The following is a 6,221-nucleotide window of genomic DNA, read 5'->3' on the forward strand; positions in this document are numbered from 1 at the left end:
TATAGTTTAAAAGATTACTTGTTTAAGTTTTACAAAACAAACCACCATTAACATTATATTATATTTAACAAAAATATCCGAGCCATCGGATTCTTGCACTTCGTCATTCCAAGTGCTAACCTTGATCACCTGCAAAAATGTAAGAAAATACGTCAGCAACGAATGCTAGTGAATATGCTGACGCTAAAAAATATTTTCTTTACTTAATCACCCCTAGAGACTACGTAGGTCTCGGCCCAACGTGGCTTAGGAATAATCAAGTTAAAACCACAATTCATAAACTCAAGTCTCTATACTCGGTCCCCCCAGCAAACACCGCAGCGTTCGACTAGTTGAGTGCCTATACGTATACACAAGGTCATACTCCCCGCAGGCGATCGTAATTGTGACCAGGTGTGATGTGCCCACCACATATGTAAGGATCCAAACAAACATACACGATAGCCTGAGGCCAGTATATATACTATTGTTTATAAATGTTTTAGAGACACTTAATCTCATGTAAAGTTTTTCAAGTAACACGTTTGACTCGTTTGAAAACAAGTTTGTAAAAGTTGGGGCGTATTCACCTTTTTGATTTGGATCGGCTTCAAACACCGTCCGAGGGTTTTTCCCGATGCTATTTCGCACCTATAGTACGAGTATAACCAATTGTTAGTCGGGTAAAAAATCCGGCTTAAGACCTTTAGTCTTATTATTATAAACTTTACCTCGATGAACCTTTAGTTCAAAATCTATTTTACTTTAAAACCTTTAGTTTTAAAAGTAATTTATAAACCTTTAGTTTATTTATAAAACCCTACGTTTCTTTTTCTTTAAGAAACGTATTATTTTCTTTTACTATTTAAGAATAGTTATTTATTATTAAATAATATATATAACAAAGATTATATATATACTTACACACATATAAACATATTTCTAAATGCTCATAAGTTATCTTTTATTCTTTCTTTGTTATATTTTCTTTTCTTTTTATCGAGGTATCGAGTATATCCTCGACTTAAGGTTAAGCCTTATAATATTTTATTATTATTTTATTCGGGTATTATGCCTACCTTTTCTCGGCTTATAAACCCTAAATATTTGAGCAGTACTTCAGCAACGTCTCTCCTTCTTTGTCTTCTTGTTCCACCCTTCTTTATGCTCGCCAAACGATTAACACCAAAAACTTCAACACTCGTCGGCACGCCTTTCGAGACTCATCACCGTCTTGATGTCGAGATTTACAAACACCTTCTTAGTTGATACGTTAGTGGAGAGTGACACGAACTTCGAGGAAACGAACACAACAATCGAGGAATCGAGGCACGTTTATCGAGGTGGGTCGTTGGAATGATTGTGAACTTCTAGTGAGATGTTAGAGAGAGAGTGAGATACTGAATATTGGTGTGAAGTTATGAAAACCCGAGGCTGCTATTTATAGAATTTTTCTGGAAGCCCGTCGCGGTACGCGACGGCCTCCTTGGCATCCGTCGCGTATCGCGACGTAGCCCAGGCCAGTCACCATATAGGTCTTCCATGTGTCGCTTCGTGACAGACGGTGTGCCACGTGGCGGGCGACGTGCCACGTGTGGCCACGTGTCGAGACACGTGGTGGGTGATGTGCCACGTGTGCACACGTGGCAGATCTTGTGCCAGAGGTGTCAGGCCACGTCATCGCGGTACGCGATGAAGTTGGTTCAACAGCGAACGTGTATCGCTGTTGACGCCTTCTAGAACTTTTGACCAAGCCCGTCGCGATACGCGATGGACTCGTCCTTTACCCCGTCGCGTATCGCGATAGGACAAGAAGACATAATTTTTCATTTTTAATCTTGGAGTTTGGAATTTGGCAGAATTGGTCCCTTGACTTTGTAAGTTTGACATTTTTGGCTCGAAATTTCCGTGATGTTACTTTAAGATCGAGCCAACGAGCCGAACCAGGGTCAAAATGAGCCAAATCAGCTTAGGATGTTTAAAATAAGGTTTTTTAGCTAATTTTATTCGAGCTTTTATCGAGCGAGCCACAAGCCTCGAGGTTTTTGAACGATGGATTTAACTAAATGTATTAATTACTAGCTACGTTGGAATGCAATATATAATACTAAACATCATGATATTTAATCTCCATTGGTACAAATTTTCGATAAGACCGTGCGTAATGGGGCTACAAAAAGGGGCAGCGGAGGTTACAAAAAGGAGGAACACCACCCCCAGACGATGGGGGAAGGGGTGTTATTTGTCGCCAGTGAGTTGTTTGATTATTATTATATTCAAATAACCGTTGTCAACGGTCAACAGTCATAAATAAATAAAATAACAAAACAATATATATATATACCACTTTTCTCCAACTTTATCTCCATTTCATATAATAAATACACATTTTCTTCAAAAAAACATACAAAAATGAATCCAAAAAACAACTCAAACCAACCATTCTCTCCTTCGGTAAATACCATGGTCCGCAACACCAACTGAACCAGCTGAGCGTAAACATTCAATGGTTCTCGACCACCGGAAAGCAACCGAACCTAAACTATCCGTATTCTTTTCCCGACCCGAACTTAAACATGTACGCCAACTTCCTGAGCCCCCGAACCAACATTCCCTCCTTTGTTATATATATATATATATATATATATATATATATATATATATATATATATATATATATATATATATATATATATATATATATATATATGTGTTTCTTTTTTTAATTTTAATGTATTTTTATTCATTTAGTTAATTTAATGGTTTTTTTTGTTTAACTTATTTATAAAAAGAAAATAATAAAAAAAGATGACGTGACAAAAGATGGACTACAACACCATTACACCCGTAAAACAAAAACTCATTATTTGCTAACTAGGCATGACATGTTGCAAATCGTCGTATTTGCAGCCCCTCCACTAGGTTTCACAATAAAGTGATAGTGACGACGTGACGTCACAGGGTCGTCGAGCTGTTTTCCTGGGCTGACAACGATCTGGATCTAGCTCATTGGTCTGCGTTTGGGGCCAAGTTTTTTTAGTGGGGCATACAATGGTTGGGCTTTAGCAATACACCTAACTTTTGGCCTATATAAAAATATAATTAATAGCTAGTAGTTGTTATTTGTAACTGGGTCAGGTTATTCTATATAAGAAAATAAAAATAAGAAATATGAGAAAAATTTATAGTTATAAAAAAGGCTTCTTAAAAAATTAATAAAAAAATCATAACTCAGAATTTTAAAAAAGGTAAAAACACAATAATGTTTCTTCCGTCTTTCTCGTTTAAAAAAGACACAATGTTAACGAAAAAATATCATTGTGTCTTTTTGTTTATCAATGTATTTTTTGTTTATATCCGTCATTGATTATGTCTTTTTTCCTTAATATTTTGTTCTTTTTCCTAAAGTCATTGTGTTTTGTTTATAATTGTATCCTTTTGTTTATGATTGTGTCGTTTTTTTGGAATGAGAAAGGCATGGAAAGCATTTTGGTTTTTAAAATCTATTCGTTTTTTATTTATATTTTGAGTTATAATTTTTTTATTACTTTTTTTGAATTTATAGAGTTTTTTTTTGTGGTCACAAATCTTTCTCACATTACACATTTTTGTTTCCCTTTATATTATGTCCATATCTATAATTACACTAAAACTCACTACATTTTTAATTAAACAATACTTTATATACACTTATCATTACCCTTTATTTTTCCTCCACTCACAACCATTTTCAATAAATATTAAAAAAATTATAGAATATGTATAAAGTTTTTTTCATATTTACCCATGAACAATAACAATTTCCTTCTTTTCCATTGTTTCCTCCACTCACAACCATTTTCAATAAATATTAAAAAAATTTAGAATATGTATAAAGTTTTTTCATATTTACCCATGAACAATAACAATTTCCTTCTTTTCCACTCACAAAACACTTACAAACATAATCCAAAGATTAAGTACACACTCACATATATATAAAAGATCTGTTGTGAATGTTTGATCTTTCTTTTAGGTATCTAAAAATATATATAAAGTTTTTTAATAGCTTCCAAGATTTTAATTACTGTATATTTGAGATTTCATGCATATATTTATGACAAAAGGCATACTTTGTATATAAGATCAAATATAAACAACTTTTAATGTGAAAATGTAACTAGGGTGGTTATGTTAGAGTAATTATTCGTACTTGACATATTTTGAATTAAAGTAATTATAATCACTTTACTTGACTTTTTATAGTTTATTTACTCTAATTCAAACTGATAGTTACTCAAGATATTTATGTGTTTAGACCATTTATAATTATAGGGCATTATAGATGTGGACAAAGCCCCCTACACCATCATCCCCATTAAGGTGCCAAGGGAATAAACGTTTTTACAATAAAGCACTATGTGACTTGAAGTGGTAATGATGGAAGGGGTATTAAGGGATATTAGGACACCCATTTTCTACCATATAATAAAACTAAAAGTTAAACTCATGTCCCATTTCCAATCAATTGGATATTTGAATAAAACTTAACGGAGCTAAGTTTTTCTTAATCGGGATCTAATGAGAGAAAATAGTGTGAAAGGTGGGACTGGTGGCCGGAATATTTTGAGGCATGATATTATTAGCTAACGACAAAAAGATGAGATTATTAAGATCAAATTTTCCTTTTCTAATAGTATTAGTAATTACTAAATTCGGTATTAAAAACAAGATTTACATTATAGAGCTAATATCAAAATGTGTTAAATGTATAACATAACTTTTTCTTTTTATAATTGCAGACATCATTTGATAAAGCCATATGTAATGGGTAATGTAAATGGGTGCGATGCCGCGCAGGTCACATTTATAGCCGCAAACACCACCACAGACCAAGCGCGAGGACCGAGTGCAGGTTTTGTTGCAGGCATGAGGGCGGTGGTTTATTAGTACTGTTATTATTATTAATGAATTATATAAAATCCAATAATTTACCTTCACTTCACCCCCCACAACCAAGTTTCACATTTAACATTTCCATAACACATAACTCAGTGTGAATTATGAAATGTCAAAAAACCAAAATGACTAAGTATCACTTACTTGATGCTACGTGGCGAACTTACATTTTACACATTTTCATAACGGATGGTCTAAGGTATCACTTACTTGATGCTATGTGGCGAACTTACATTTTACACATTTTCATAACGGATGGTCTAAAGTATCACTTACTTGATGCTACGTGGCGAACTTACATTTTACACATTTTCATAACGGATGGTCTAAAGTATCACTTACTTGATGCTACGTGGCGAACTTACATTTTACACATTTTCATAACAGATGGTCTAAAGTCTAAACATATTCACGCTACAACATATGGTTTTTGGAGTTTGAAATTGGTACTTATAAATAGAATTTTTAAGTTAAGTTTAATATCACCAATCATTTATATGTTATAGTTCACATTTTTAGCTTATATGAATAATGAATCCATTCATTGCATGTAACAGCCATCTGGACATCTAGTTGTCGAAGGCAAAGACGTCAATAACGTTAAACTAGGAGATATCAACAACATGAATATTGATCACAACTGATCTGACTCTTTATATTATTGGTGTTGCTACTACATTTGAGTGTTTAACATTTTTAAGAGACAAGAATTTACAAGTAGACAACTAGATAAAAAAATATATATTTTAAGTAGAAGTATAACTAAAGATAATAATTTTCTTGTACAAAACAAAAGTAAATAAAAAAGTAATTATTATAAGATAACTTAGAAAGTAAAAAGTGAAATATATTTGTATATTAAGAATATATATTATTAGAATAAATGAAAAATAAGTTGGTTGTGGCTCAATGGTAGAGCATTCACTTTACAAGTGAGAGGTAGGGGGATCAAACCTCACTACCACCAACTTATATGGGAGATATGAGGGATGACCCTAGCTTGCCAGGGTTCGAGTCCTGATCTCACCCGGTTTTATCGGCTCCTCTCTGTCGTGCCGTTTGACGGGCGTGGGGGTCGGGTTTTATCCGGTGAATCCCTCAACAGGTGGACCGCTAGGGGCTCCGACCGTCCGGACTAGTGGCCGGCTCGGGCTACCTTTAACCAATGAGGGCCACGTACGGGGTACCCGACGTTACTTAATTGACCATTCAAAAAAAAGAATAGAAATGAAAAGTTGGGGTCCCAACGCACGGTGGTGGTGTTGAAAGTAAATATGGTGGTACGTATTATTGCACTTCTATCT

The sequence above is a fragment of the Bidens hawaiensis genome, unplaced genomic scaffold, assembly GCF_021521415.1.
Source record: "Bidens hawaiensis isolate Kalapana, Puna unplaced genomic scaffold, B.hawaiensis_p1.1 tig00051295_1, whole genome shotgun sequence".
NCBI lineage: Eukaryota > Viridiplantae > Streptophyta > Magnoliopsida > Asterales > Asteraceae > Bidens > Bidens hawaiensis.